General features: G+C 48.7%; 1 long non-coding RNA gene across 1 annotated transcript; it reads left to right on the top strand.

Moving 5' to 3' along the window:
* The first annotated feature begins 839 nt into the window (after window positions 1–839).
* LOC122091204 lies at window positions 840–14,666 on the top strand. Its single transcript, XR_006143845.1, has 3 exons — window positions 840–1,086; window positions 11,545–12,601; window positions 13,464–14,666. It is a non-coding gene; the product is annotated as an uncharacterized LOC122091204 (long non-coding RNA).
* Window positions 14,667–15,368: the final 702 nt, after the last annotated feature.

Raw genomic sequence — 15,368 nt, forward strand, 5'->3', positions numbered from 1 at the left:
CTTAAACAAATGGAAGGTGAAGTTGGTATTTTCTTTGCAGGACACCACCGAAAGGGTTGAAGGTATAAAAGGAACCACATAAGTAGACATAGGTTTCAGAAAATAGCAGCTAGGAAGAAAATGTGGATCGGCAGAAGCAACAACAACATCATTGTTTTGCTGGGGAAATCAAAACCCAATTTATCTTCTTTGTATCTTCTTATAAAGTAGAGAAAACTCAATTAATAAAAAATACAGGCCTTTGCATTGGATGTGTTTCAAGTGTGAAATCGAGGGCGAATGTCGTTTTTGCAAGGCATGAGGGGTTGTAGTGAGTGCAGTTGCCATTGGAAGAGCTTGAACCTAAACCAAACCTCTCATTCCGTATCCTGTCCACACATGTTCAGTGATGTTAAGAGGATGTAACGGCTTTTAATCTTCCGTTTGAGCTCTACAAGGTTGCCATTAATTAACATCGTGTGTGAGAGAGAGAGAGAGACCCTAAACCTGCAACTCAATGTTTTGGGGGGGGGGGGTTTCATGGAAAGTTACACTTTCCGTTTAGAAAATAGCAATCACATCATGTCATCACTTAATGGTTTTACTCTTAACGGTATGGATTTAAGAGTCATTTTTTATTGCAAAACAGGTACAAATTAGATATTTTGAGAAAATTAAGGTAATATATCATATAAAGTTAAAAAATAGAGGTGGTAATTGGGACAAGATAATTTTCTTAAAAAAAGTCATATTTTCTATTTTGTTTGTTTTTAGAATGGAATGGAGAAATTTTTTTGGTAGAATATATATAAATATTTTTGGCTAACAGAAAAGACGGAAAAATAGAAGGTTAGAACTTGAATGCTTGCGCAGTGATAAGAGTTGTATCTTAGGGTTTCTTGGCACCAGTGAGTCACAGTGACCAGCCTTGACTTAAGCTGCACAATCTGAGACATTCTGGGTTTGAATTCAATACATTGGATTGGGGGAAGGGAAGTTGCAGATGGAGTAAACAAGGGAAGAGAGTACGACAGTGCCGAATCTCCCGCTGGAGGTAATCATGTTCATACTTTACAGACTTTCCGTCCAGTGTCTTCTACGTTTGAGGTGTGTTGTTGCCAAAAAACCCCGCTAGTCGAACCTACACAAACACAGACGACGGAGGCCCGGAGCATTGTCCCGGGGTTAGTCCTCCGACGCTCAAGTCAGGGTCAGCCGCACAGTTCAATAAGGGAGTAATGGTGAGGGTATCAGAGCTTACCTTCTTCCTTCTTCTCGGCCCCCCTTATATAGCTCATAGGGTTTAAGGTTTTCCCTTTCCTTCCCCGGGTCCTTCTCGGGTCCACCTTCTTCCATCTTAGAGTCCCACTCGAATACGTCCATCCTTCTGGGGGGAATATTCCCTTCATGCAGACGACGTGATCCCGCGTGATTTTGTGAGCGTGCCTCAGTGATTGAGCGTGCTTGAGCGTGAGTGATTTCTTGGAACCTTCGTCCGGCGGAGGACACGTGTCTCAGAGGCGACACGTGTCGTCGCCCCCACCGAGAGGTCAATTTGGCTATATCAGGAGCCCCCTTACTCCCACTAGGAGCTTCTTCCTGTGGGAGTAACCAACATCTTCTTCCTTTTTTTGTTTTTTGGTTGACTTGTTCCTTCGGCCTTGGCATTACTAGCGACCGAGGCTTGGGGTCGACCGAGAGAAAGACCTTCGGTCGATTCGGATCGGCCTTACCGAGCCCCTTGCGGAGGCGAGGACCCTCGGTCAGGTTCGTTCGGCTTTGGCCGAACTCCCAACCGAAGGAGGGACCCTCGGTCAGGTCTGTTCGGCTTTGGCCGAACTCCCATCCGAAGGAGGGACCCTCGGTCAGGTCCGTTCGGCTTTGGCCGAACTCCCAACCGAAGGTGGGACCCTCGGTCAGATCCGTTCGGCTTTGGCCGAACTCCCAACCGAAGGGGGACCCTCGGTCAGGTCCGTTCGGCTTTGGCCAAACTCCCCACCGAAGGAGGGACCCTCGGTCAGGTCCGTTCGGCTTTGGCCGAACTCCCAACCGAAAGGAGGGACCCTCGGTCAGGTCCGTTCGGCTTTGGCCGTCCGTTCGGCTTTGACCGAACTCCCAACCGAAGGGGGGACCCTCGGTCAGGTCCGTTCGGCTTTGGCCGAACTCCTAACCGAAAGGAAGGACCCTCGGTCAGGTCCGTTCGACTTTGGCCGAACTCCCCACCGAAGGAGGGACCCTCGGTCAGGTCCGTTCGGCTTTGGCCGAACTCCCATCTAAAGGAGGGACCCTCGATTAGGTCCGTTCAGACGCAAACCTCGAGGCTTCGTATCCTGACGTGGCGGTGCCATTAATGCTCGGGAAGTCGTACCGCCTTTCCCCCATCTATATAGTGTGGGGGGGCCATTTGTGGGGCATTTTTCTTTTCCCTTCGGAGAGCTCACCTTCGGCCTCGGTGTCCCTTTGAACCTTCGCCTTCATCTTCCCTTAGTTTAGCAACACCCACAAGTAAGTGATGTCTTCCTCGTCGGGCTACAGCCCGTCGTCCCGTGAGAGGTCAAGACCGAAACGTAGGCATAAGAGTCCTGGGGAAGTCTGAGGGATGTCCTCGGATTCCACCGACTCTCCCTCCTCCTGTGACTCATCGTCCGCGGCCTCACCGTCGGGGTCCAGGGGTGGCTCCAACGGCGATGGGTTCAGGGAGAGGTTGCTCGATTCCCAAGCCCAGACCTAGGATCCCCTAGAAGTGGAGGCTTTCAACATCGTCTCTACAATGGACGAACCAGAACTGGAGGAGCTGAGGGCCTCCTTCGGTGTTTCGGACGCTTTCGAGCTCCGTCTGCCCAGACCCTCCGACCGAGCCAGCCATCGGAACTCTGAGGAGCTGTGCTTGTACAAGGAGGCCTTCAAGGCCGGTCTTCGGCTGCCCCTCCACCCCTTCTTTACCAAAGTGTTTCGGCACTATGGGGTATGCTCGACCCAGCTAACGCCGAACGGGTGGCGACAAGCGTTAAGCTTCGTCATCTTCTTCGTACGGCACAAGAGGCCCCTCTCCCTTCCCCTCTTCATCAACTGTTTCCTTCTTCAGACCTGCAAGGGGCTTACGGGTTGGTATTATTTTTGCCCCCGAAAGGACCTTCGACTCCTGAAGGGTTACCCGACTTCCATCCACGGATGGAAGGAAAAGTTTTTCTTCGTGAAGTCGACCGAGGGGGTGCCCTTCGGCACGGTCTGGGATATCCCGGACCTTAGGGATGTGAACTCCGCCCCTGCCCTATTCCGGGCAGACGCGGAGTCGTTGGCAATGGCGAGGCGGCAAGAAGGCTGTTCTCCAGTCGAGGCCGACTGCCTCAAGTCCAACGCCATACTCTTCAAGTTTGGGCTTAGCCCGGGTGAGTTAGGCTAGCCCCCGTCTGCTTCCTTTGAGTGTCGGTTCTTTGTGCTAATTCCCTTGCTTCTTCTTGCAGTGCAAGTCACCAGGGCCGAGGCTAAGGCCGCCGCCGCGGCGAGGCAGGCACAGATCAAGGAGGCCAAGGCACGTGACGCCCAACAATAGCCGAGGCCAAAGCGGAAGGAGAAGAAGGGACCGTCCTCTGAGACCCCGAAGAAGAGGCCCAGAGTCGAAGGGCCGAGTTCCGAGGCTGTCCAGGCCCTCGCAGCTCCAGGCCGAGACGGGCCTGCTCAAGACCCCTCCCCTGTCGCTGTCTCCCGAGGCCCGAGGGTTGCGACGACGAGGGCTGAGGTGGGGTTCGTCCCCCAATGGTCAGTGAAGGAAGACGACACGCTGGCCGTCGGACGGGTCCCCCGAGAGTTGGTGATGAAGGGGAGTCTTCCCCGAGATGCCACCGAGGCCCAGAAGCAAGGGACGGCGGCGATGATCACGTCCGCATGCATCTTCATGGCGGGGGTAAGCTTCAGTCCCCCTACCTTCTTCTTCTACTGTTCTTTTTTCTTTTTGCATTCTGACCTTCGGTATTTCGTGCAGGCTCAGAATCAGATGGGTCAGCTGGCGGCTCGAGCCGAGGCTATGTGCCGAGACCTTGAGGTCGCCGAGAGGGAGAAGGTCTCCCTGGACAACGAGCGCACCCTCCTCCTCGAGAAGGTGGAGCACTTGGAGAAAGAACTAGTCTTCGAGGGCCGAGAGTGCGATCGGAAGCTCTCGGAGCTGAAGTCGCAGGTGAAGGCCCAAATTCAGGAAGCCATGGCCCGAGGGGTCGAGGAGTATCGGTCCTCCGAGGACTTCAAGGAGGAGATAAAACGCGCCATCGCCCCGAGGTACACAATGGGCGCCACCGAGGTCCGAGATTGGGTCCTCGAGCGCTACCCTGGGGTCTCCTTTGAGGATAGCGGCCTCATCTTTGAGGACGACGATGTGGAGGCTGCCCCATTGGCCACCGAGGTTGCCGATGCCGATGGCGGAGGCTGCAGCGAGGAAGGTGAGGTCCAGCTGCATCGAGAAGTCCCCCAGACTCTCGGCCATGGAGGTTCGGATCAGGAGACCCTCCCAGCCGAAGACGAGGCCACGAACCCGACGGACGCCCCTTGAGATCACCTCGGGCCTTAGCTCAGACCACCCCCCCTTTTGTTATGTAACCAGCCTTCGGGCTTCTTGTAGCTTCGGGCATTATGCCTTATGTAATTAGCCTTCGGGCTTTTAATGTAATCCTTGCCTTCGGGCTTTATGAATGCAGAAGTCTTTTTTCATCTCTTCTGTCCCTTTAATGTTGTCTTTAATTCGTAGATAGGTGCAAAGGGACGAAACCCTAGTTGACCTTCTTAGGCGCATGGCCCATGGATCCAGCCGAAGGGTCTGTCAGATGCATGGATCTAGGTCTTGGCCGAAGGCCGACCCTTCGATAGTCAGACGGAGGCCGACCCTGCAATCACCAAGCAATTTTTACCAAGTGTTTTCCCTCTCGGCTCCAGCTGAAGGGTCTGTCAGACGCATGGATCTAGGTCTTGGCCGAAGGCCGACCCTTCGATAGTCAGACGGAGGCCGACCCTGCAATCACCAAGCAATTTTTACCAAGTGTTTTCCCTCTCGGCTCCAGCTGAAGGGTCTGTCAGACGCATGGATCTAGGTCTTGGCCGAAGGCCGACCCTTCGATAGTCAGACGGAGGCCGACCCTGCAATCACCAAGCAATTTTTACCAAGTGTGCACCCTCGGCTCCAGCCGAAGGGTCTGCTCCTTTGGTAAGTTCCCTCGACCCCGAGTCAGGTCTTAGGTCGACGGTGACCTTTGGTCAGGTCCGTTCGGCTTTGGCCGAACTCCCAACCGACGGGGGGACTCGGCCAGGTCAGCCCAGCCTTGTTTGTGCCTCGACCGAGGTGTGGACCTTCAGTCATCCGTTCAGCAGGGTTAAAGGTTATCAGCCTGGAGAATGTCTCAATTGCCGTAAACCAGCTCTCGTATTATCCATGAATGAAATCTTCCGGATTTTAGGATGAATTACAACTTAAAGGTGCACAAGGGCGATAATTGCAAAGAACTACAAACGACGAATGCGTGCCCGCCACTTCACTACTGGTGGAATTTTCTTAAATTCTGAGAGTTCCACGATCGGGGTACCCTTCCTCCCCCTGTAGTCTATAGGTGATGGGACCCTGGTCGTATTACCCTCGAGACTCTGTAGGGACCTTCCCAGTTTGGATCTAGCTTCCCTTGATGTCTTGGGTCCGACACTTCCGCCCTTCTCAGGACAAGGTCGCCCTTCCTGAACTCGTTCTTCCGAACTTTGGTGTTGTAGTGCCTCATGACCCTCTGCTGGTAGGCGGCGATCCTTTCTTGCGAAGCCTCTCTGGTTTCTGCCAAGAGGTCTAGATTCGCCCGGAGCCCTCCGCCGTTTTCATCTTCGTTGTAGTACCGAATCCGATGGGTAATGGCCCCTATCTCTACTGGGAGTACAGCTTCAGTGCCGTATGTTAACATGAAGGGTGTTTCTCCGGTAGCTAACCTCTCAGTAGTGCGGTAAGCCCAGAGAATGTGGTGCAACTCGTCTGCCCAAAGTCCTTTGGCATCATCTAACCTCTTTTTTATCCCTTGGAGTAGTGTACGGTTGGTTACTTCTGTTTGCCCGTTGGTCGGTGGATACCCGACGGAGGTTTTCCTATGGTTGATGCCGAGGGCCTCACAGAACGCGTCAAAGGTTGGATTGGCAAACTGAGTTCCATTGTCCGTTACCACAACCTGGGGGATTCCAAATCTGTATACTACCGTCCTTTGGAAGAAGTCCCTTATGTTCTTTTCAGTTATCGTCGCTAGGGCTTCGGCTTCCGCCCACTTCGTGAAGTAGTCGACTGCCACCACGGAAAACTTCCTTTGTCTTGTGGCCAGGGGGAACGGGCCTAGGATGTCCATCCCCCACATGGCGAACGGTACTGGGCTAGATAAGGACGAGAGCTCGGTAGAATGTAGCCTAGGCACGGGGGCGAACATTTGGCATTTGACACATTTCCTGACCAGTGATTCTGCGTCCTTCCTCATTGTCGGCCAGTACAGGCCCTGCCTTAGTACTTTATGCGCCAGGGCCCGGGCTCCAAGGTGTTGGCCACATATCCCTTAATGCACTTCCCGGAGTGCGTACTCGCCATCGGAAGAATCCAGGCACTTGAGGTATGGCGAGGTGAACCCTATCTTGTATAGCGTGTCGTCCTTCAGGAAGAAGCACGCTGACCTCATTCTTACTTTTCTTGCTTCGTCCCTATTCTCTGGGAGCTTTCCCTCTTTGAGGTATTCTGTTATGGCGTCCATCCAGCTTTGGCCGTTTTCACCTATGGGTAACACCTCGCAGGTTTTTTTGATGCTTGGCTGTGGTAGTACTTCAAAATACACCGCTCGTCCAAGTTCTGCGAAGTCGGAGGTGGCCAGCTGTGATAGTGCGTCTGCGCTAGCATTCTCTTCTCGTGACACCTGCTTTACCTCAAATTCCTTGAAAGCCGCTGACCTGTCTCGCACCGTGTTCAAGTATTCGGCCATCCTTTGCTCTTTGGCCTCGTATTCACCATTCACTTGCCGCACCACGAGTTGGGAGTCGCTATGTACTACCAGTTCCTTCACCATCAAAGCCCAAGCCAGATTAATCCTGGCTATTATCGCTTCGTATTCCGCTTCGTTGTTGGAGGCGTCGAAGTCGAACCGTAGGGCGTATTCTACTTTGAAACCCTCGGGGCTAACCAACACGATTCCTGCGCCGCTTCCATCACTGTTGGAAGCCCCATCCATGTACAGTGTCCAAGCCTCATCTCCTCGTTCCTCGGCAGATTCCTGTGGGTCATCGGGGATCGTTGTCTCCGCTATGAAGTCTGCGAGGGCCTGTGCTTTAATTGCGGTTCTCGGCTTGTACTGGATGTCAAACTCTCCCAACTCTATGGCCCAATTTACCAGGCGACCGGACATATCTGGTCGCTGCAGTATCTTCTTCAAGGGCTGGTCGGTGAGTACGCATACCGTATGTGACTGAAAATATGGTCTCAGCTTTCTTGCCGCCGTCACGAGGGCGTACGCCACTTTCTCCGCCTTTCGGTACCTTGTCTCGGCATCTAGAAGGGTTCGGCTGACGTAGTATATTGGCCGTTGTTGCCTTCCTTCCTCTTTCGTCAGTACGGCGCTTACAGCAACTGCCGATACAACAAGGTACAACTGCAAGGCATCCCCGATGTTCGGCTTTGTCAGCAGAGGGGGTGCGGCCAAGTATTCCTTCAATTGTTCAAAAGACTTTTCGCACTCCTCCGTCCACTCGAACTTTTTGGTCCCTTTCAGCGCTTTGAAGAAGGGGAGGCACCTATCTGCAGACCGAGACATGAATCTTCCGAGGGCGACGACCTGACCCGTCAGCTCCTGGACTTGTTTCACGTTCTGGGGTGACCTCATGTCCCGAATGGCTTGTATCTTGACTGGGTTGGCTTCAATTCCTCTCTCCGAGACGATGAAGCCGAGGAACTTTCCCGAGGCTACTCTGAATGCACATTTTGTTGGGTTCAGCTTCATGCCGTACCGTCTCAACACCTGGAACGCCTCTTCCAAGTCTTGGATGTGTCTTTCCGCCTTCAGGCTTTTTACGAGCATGTCGTCCACATATACTTCCATGGTTTTGCCGATCATCCCTTTAAAAATTTTATTTACCAACCTTTGATAGGTGGCCCCTGCGTTCATTAGTCCAAAAGGCATGACCTCATAACAGTATAGCCCACCCTCGGTTATGAAGGATGTTTTTGGGACATCAGCCTCGGACATTTTGATTTGGTTATACCCCGAGTATGCATCCATGAAACTCAGCGCCTCGTATCCCGCCGTGGCGTCGATGAGGAGGTCTATCTTCGGCAGGGGGTATGCGTCCTTCGGGCAGGCCTTATTCAGGTCAGTGAAGTCGATGTAGATCCTCCACTTCCAGTTTGCCTTCGGGACCATTACCACGTTAGATATCCGCTCCGGGTACTGGATCTCGCGGATGAACTGGGCCTTCAATAGCTTCTCTACTTCCTAGTCTATTTTCTTCTATCTTTCGGGGGCAAACGTCCTCTTCTTCTGCTTCACCGACTTCTTCATTGGGCTAACATTCAGATGATGCTCTATCACCTCTCGATCTATCCCGGGCATATCCGAAGCTGACCAGGCGAATACGTCAGCGTTGTTCCGTAGGAATGAGACGAGTCTTTCTCGCTGCAACCTTGGCATGGTAGCCCCAATTTGAAATTGTCGAGTGTCATCCCCTTCTTCAGCTTCAACTTGTACTAAATCTTTGGCCGGCTCCCCCCATTGATAATTGGTATCATCTCGTAGATCCTCTATCGGGAGCGCCTCGCCTGCCTTTTCTTTTCCCCATAGAGCTGTGGCGTAACACCTCCGGGATGTCTCCTGATCGCCCCGACACTCCCCGACACCATTCTTGGTAGGGAATTTCATTTTGAGATGGGGAGTGGAGATGACAGCCTTTAACAGGTTCAACCCGACCCTTCCTAGTATGACATTGTACGCCGATGTAATGCTCACCACCAGGAAGTTGATCATGACCGTTGCCTGGCGATCTCCGGTGCCAGCTCTTACCGGCAACTCAATCGACCCTTCCACCTTCACTGGGACACCGGAGAATCCCTGCAGCGGGTGTTCGACCTTCTTTAATTTTCCCTCGTCTAGGCCCATCTTCCGGAAAGCTTCAAGGAACAGGATATAGCTGAACTGCCGTTATCCACTAAGATCCTCTTCACTTTGCAATCCGCTATGGTCATGGTGATAACCAAGGCATCGTCATGCGGGGTCTGTACCCCTTCCAGGTCATCATCTGAGAAGGAGATAACCGTTCCCATCTTCGCCTTTTTGTTCGGCCATTCTGCCACATGTACGCTCCTCGCGTAGGCCTTCGCCTTCCTGGCAGAGACCAAACTCTCTCCAGCGGCTGGGCCTCCACAGATGGTCGCTATAACTCTGGTCGGACTCTTATTCTCCTCTCGGGGGCGACGCTCATCTTCCTCGGGTGTCTGGTTCCTTCGCTGTTCTTGATTGCCTCTGCGGGCGAGCCCCCTTCTCTCATAACGACCTCCGCCATCTCTCCGACGGTTATCCCTCCGGCCATTGCCATCTGGAGCCACCTCTTTTTCCCGGTCTACGAATCTGCCCAGGTATCCCCTTCTGATCATTCCTTCTATCTCCCCCTTGAGATGCCAACAGTCCTCGGTATCATGGTCATGGTCTCTGTGGAAGTGGCAATATTTGTCCACATTGCGCCTCTCGGGGTGTCGCCCCATCTTTCCTGGCCACTTCATGGCTCTGGCATCTGGGGAATCTTTTATCTGTATTAACACCTCTGTTTGCCTTCGGTTCAGGGGTGCGTACTTCTCAAACTTCCTTGGTGGATGCGCTCGGACTTTCGTCTTTTTCCTTCTTCGACGGGTTTATCATCAACCCTTGAGGGCCTCTTCCTCGCCGCCTTCCTTTCGGCTTCTTCATCGGCCTGGAGGGTTTCTTCCATCTGGATGTACTTATCGTATCGTGCCCTCAGCTCGGTCAGGTTCCTAGGTGTATGCTTCACCAGGGACCTCTTCAACTCCTTGTCCTTGACGCCTCCTAACAGGGCCGTGAACTCCTCCTTCGGGTCTAGGCCTCTGATTGTGATATTTTCTTGTTGGAATCGCTTCATGTAGTTCCGCAGCGATTCCCCTTCTTGCTGTTTGACGTTGGTTAGGTTCAACGTAGTCTTCTGGAGAGGCTGGCTACTAGAGAATCCCTTCACGAAGAAGTAACTCAGGTCGCTGAAGCTGTGGATCGACTTCGTCGGCAGTCGGTTGTACCACAACCTTGCCGCTCCTCTGAACGTCAATGGAAGGGCACGACACATGATATTTTCCGAGACCCGATGGAATTGCATGGCGACCTTAAAGCCTTCCAGGTGATCGATGGGGTCCCCTGATCCGTCATAAGTGTCATACTTGGGCAGACGAAAGCCGACCGGGAGCGGGTCCCTCATGACCTCATTAGCTAAGGCCGTGTCATTGGTGAGGTCGGGCTCGCGGTTTCCCGTCTGGTTTTCTGCCACCTTTCTGATCTCGTCCTTCAGGTCTAGGATCATCCTCTTTAATCCCGAGTCCTCGGACCTCTGTCTGTCTCCTTGGTGCGGATCCCCATGTGGGTCTCTGGCGGCGCGTCGCGTCCTACTTCGGGGTGCGAGACTCTCCCTTGCTCGGCTTCGAGGGTCACGATCGGCCCTTGTCGATCTTGTACTGCTTCGGTCTTCATCTCGAGCTCTCTCAAATTGGACGTGGGGACCTGGGGGTGCTCCGCCGGTCCTATGGGAGATAGCTTTGGAGACCTCCCTTATAGTCTCGGCCATCCGGTTATATTTGTCCTGGAGGTCTTCGAACTGCTGCCTCGTCACGTACTCCTGGGCTGCAGGAGGCTGATGGTCACTGCCTTCACGTACTGAATATCCAGCCGAACGCTGGTATCTGACGGACACTTCCCGATCGTCATGGCCCCTTTCTCGTCCTATCTCCACCGAGGGAGGAAGCTCCCCTGAAGGTTCTTCCCCCATGTCTATGTTGGACGTTGCTCTTGTCCTCTTTCGGTTGTAGGTTCTCCCCACCATTACCGTCGATTCCCACAGACGGCGCCAATCTGTTGCTGTAAAAAAACCCCGCTAGTCGAATCTACACAAACACAGACGACGGAGGCCCGGAGCTTTGTTCGGGGTTAGTCCTCCGACGCTCAAGTCAGGGTTGGCCGCACAGTTCAATAAGGGAGTAATGGTGAGAGTATCAGAGCTTACCTTCTTCCTTCTTCTCGGCCCCCCTTATATAGCTCATAGGGTTTAGGGTTTTCCCTTTCCTTCCCCGCGTCCTTCTCGGGTCCACCTTCTTCCCTCTTAGAGTCCCACTCGAATACGTCCATCCTTCTGGGGGGGAATATTCCCTTCATGCAGACGACGTGATCCCGCATGATTTTGTGAGCGTGCCTCAGTGATTGAGCGTGCTTGAGCGTGAGTGATTTCTTGGAACCTTCGTCCGGCGGAGGACACGTGTCTCAGAGGCGACACGTGTCATCGCCCCCATCGAGAGGTCAATTTGGCTATATCAAGGTGTGTTTGTAAATCCTGGCGCAAATTGATTAGTGAACCAAGTTTTGTTGAGATGCATCTCAGACGATCAAATGATAATAACATCAGTCTCATCATTTCAAGGGATCAAATCGATTTTTACTCCATAGATTATGATGTATGTGATGATGAGAATAGGGCTGTAAAGCTTAACGAAATTCAGTTGCCAAGTTTCAGAATAGTTGGTTCTTGCAATGGATTGTTGTACTGCGTTAATCAGAATAATGTATTTTTGTGGAATTCTTCTACTAGAGAGTTCAAGCAATTGCCAGATATTCCAGTTAAATTTTATGATCCTATTTCTAACTGTTGGGGATTTGGTTATGATCCGAAGGCTAATGAATACAAGGTGATAAGGATTGTCGAGATTTGCTATAATGAATCAGATTTGTCTACTCCTCGAACTGAAGTCATGATTTGCACATTAAGTACTGATTGTGGAGAAGGCTGGAGAATGTCCCTTTTTTCATTACTAGTAGTTCGTTAGCGACTGTTGTGGGTGGTGTTCCTCATTGGGTGGCAAAGAAAAGGGGTTCTCGTTTTGAAAAAAACCATCATTTCCTTTGATGTTAGGTTTGAAGAGTTCCGGGAGGTTCAATGGCCCATGAAGGACTGCAATGGGCACCTATTCTGCCTCTGTTCTGAAATTCATTTGGGTGTAATCCGAGGATGCCTCTCTGTACTTTATTGTGTTGGTGAAAATATGGAGATATTTGTTATGAAGGAGTATGGGATTCAGGAATCTTGGACTAAACAGTTTAAATTTGGGCTACAAAGACAATATAGGGTTTTACAATTCTCTCTGCCGTTTGGGTTTTCGAAGAATGGTGAAGTTCTACTGCTGGAGAGGATTCACAAAAACCTACTTGTCTACAACCCAGAAAATAATATGTTTAGGGAAGCTGCAATTCTAGGTTATCTTGCTTTGTTTATATTGGGTGCTTATGCTGAGAGTCTTGTTTCGCTTGAGTCTAAAAATGGTATTGAGGAACCTCAGCAAGTGTATGTGGCAATGAAGTTAAGAAATTAGGAGAAAGAGGTAACACCAAATCTATCTTTTCTTATCCTTTATCTACATGTTCATGATATTTTTTTTTCTCAATCTATTATACATAGCTATATTTTCATTGATTTGGAATTATTGGTAATGGAGTTTTTTCTTCCACCCTCCTTTCTGGTAATACTATTGGAAATGGATATTGAGATCTTTTTTTTTTTTTTTCCTTCAGGCTCCGTTTGTTTGCAAGGGGAATTTAAAGGGAAGGGAAGTGAAATTTTCATACTTAAAAAAAGAATGTTTATAATCATTACCCCATGTGATTCAATGTGATTATATAAACTACTTGATTTTTTTAACCATATTTTGTAATGATACATTTTATATGTAATTTTTATTTTACATATTATAGCAAAGGGTTTTTAGATGTAAAGTAAAATGAAATTTTATAACCAAATATGGAATGATATGAAGTAATGATATAATCACATGGGGTAATGATTACATATATTTCTTTTTTAAGAATGAAAACTTCACTTCCCGTCCCTTTAATTCCCCATGCAACCAAACATAGCCTCAATGAAGTGGCATAACTTCAATATGATTGATTTTCTGATTATTATAGATGGTTTGATTGTCTGAAAGTGTGACTTGGGCATGACCCCTTCTTTTTGGTTGGGGGAGGGGGAGAGGGGTAGGGAGTAGGATTTTTTTTATTTACTCATTCAAGAGATTTAGACAGTAGGGGTTGTTCTGCATGCTTTGATCTTCTATTCCTATAAGTAGAGGTTGGATCAAGCATCCTCTAATTCACTTTATATAGTGATGTAGGCATAAAATTATCCATCTTCTTGACATATTTCACTTTATGACTTTCAAAATCTTAGTCTCTCATTTCTCTTAGGGACTGATGGAGCAAAGGGGTAAGCAACAATGAGAAACCAAGCAAATAGAACTGAAAACAGCGGTTGAGGATCCGAACTTTGATGCTGAATGGATTCATGAAGATAGTAGAATCGCTTAACCCGATGACTTTCTGTTGTCTATTGTTATGAGGAACTTTATCTTTTTTTAGAACTGATGTTTAATTTGCTGAAGTGATGTCTACTGTGGTGTTACAATTATTACTGTATGCACACCTGAATCTCCTACAAGCTGGCATAGTATAGAGGGTGATGTAGATAGCAGGAACAAGGTTTTAAAACCAGTCCTGACCGGTTGTGGCCTTTTTTCCTCTTTTTTTGATGATCTTCATTCTATGACAGATCGTAAATGGTTCTTTGGTGTTATGTTTACCACTTCATATTTTACTTGGGATCACAGCAATCAGGTGGCATTTCGGAAGTCGAAACCAAATATTTTTGTTATTTTAACCAATGTTTCTCATTGGATTGTTGATCTTAAATTTTATGATCTGGTGAATTCTAGCAGTTCAATAGTGCAGTTACCTACTCCATTGATGCTTGATTCATTTCTGATTCTGTCTTCTTTGAGGTCTTCTTTGTCCGAGGATCACGCTCTGCTAATGATTGATAGAGTCTTTCCCCAAAAGTGCTGCTGTTGCTGGATGTGCTTCCCTTGTTGTATTCCATAATTGCTTTACTTTCATCATGGTAATTGATTTTGGTGTAGGAGCAGATTGGAGGCAATGGCCAGGGGACTTCTCCAAGGGCTTGAAGGAGTAAAGGTTATTGGGGTATAGATAGAGATACGAACAACTTCCATGGAGAATGCTGATTTTTGATAACAAGAATTCTAGTTTATTGCTTTGGGAGATATTTCGCATTTTGAACAAGATAGATGTGTTATTTAAGTACTTTAAGTCAATAGTTTGGCAGGTGTGTCTGGATGACTCTATAAACTATGTACTTGTATGGTTGTAAGGGCCAAGAACGATAGACTTAGGATCTTTACTATGGATGATGTAGGGGATATCATTTCGAGGTGTTTCTAATGACTTCTTGTTTCTAAACTAATTAGATTGAGTCTTAGCCTGGTTGGCCATTATTATTAAGAGTCTTAATGGTGATCTGGGACCATTGACAAAACCTTGATCCATAAGTTAGTTTCTGGTTGGAAGAAGTTTATTGAATTATAGTGTTCATCATTTTCAGTTTCTGGATGAAAGAACTATATTGGATTATAGTGCTGTTCATTACTCATCTCCAAATTGTCCTTGAATTCCAAGTTTGATAGCAATCCAATATTTCAATTTTACATGGTGTTGTATTGAGAAAGTAGTGAAGATACATTTAAAGAGTCTTTTCTAGAGACCTTACCATTGATCGATGTGAAAAATCTTGTTGTAAACAAGATTGGTGAAAAAAAATTGTAATCCTATTTTTTTTTGCCTTTGGTGTTACGCACTTATTCTTTCTACAAAGGTGAAATCTTATCATTTCATTTGTACTTCAAAAACTTGTAACACAATGTGAGCTCTTAAGCATGATTAATAAGTCATTTCCGGATTATTTTCAAAACCCTTTTCACTCTTAAGGTTTTGTTTGGTTGCAAAGGGATTGCAAATTTATTATGTGAAGTGATTTTTTTTTTCCACAGGGAAGCAAGGATTGCAAGGGTAATATATTTTGCATGTGAATTTTTTTTTGCATATAGATTTATATTGTCTGCACATGATAGGTTTTGTTTTTTAGGCGCTAATCCTTTGTTTCTATTTGGCTTCTCGACAGTGTCAAATTGATGCCATCTGGGTTTTCAAGAGTGTCAAATCTATGTAGTAATTTTCTTGAGCATTATGTTCGTGTTACAAATAGAAGAACTTGAGGATTAAGAACTGAGTACCTTCATG

Source organism: Macadamia integrifolia, chromosome 10 (genome assembly GCF_013358625.1).
Source record: "Macadamia integrifolia cultivar HAES 741 chromosome 10, SCU_Mint_v3, whole genome shotgun sequence".
NCBI classification, from domain to species: domain Eukaryota; kingdom Viridiplantae; phylum Streptophyta; class Magnoliopsida; order Proteales; family Proteaceae; genus Macadamia; species Macadamia integrifolia.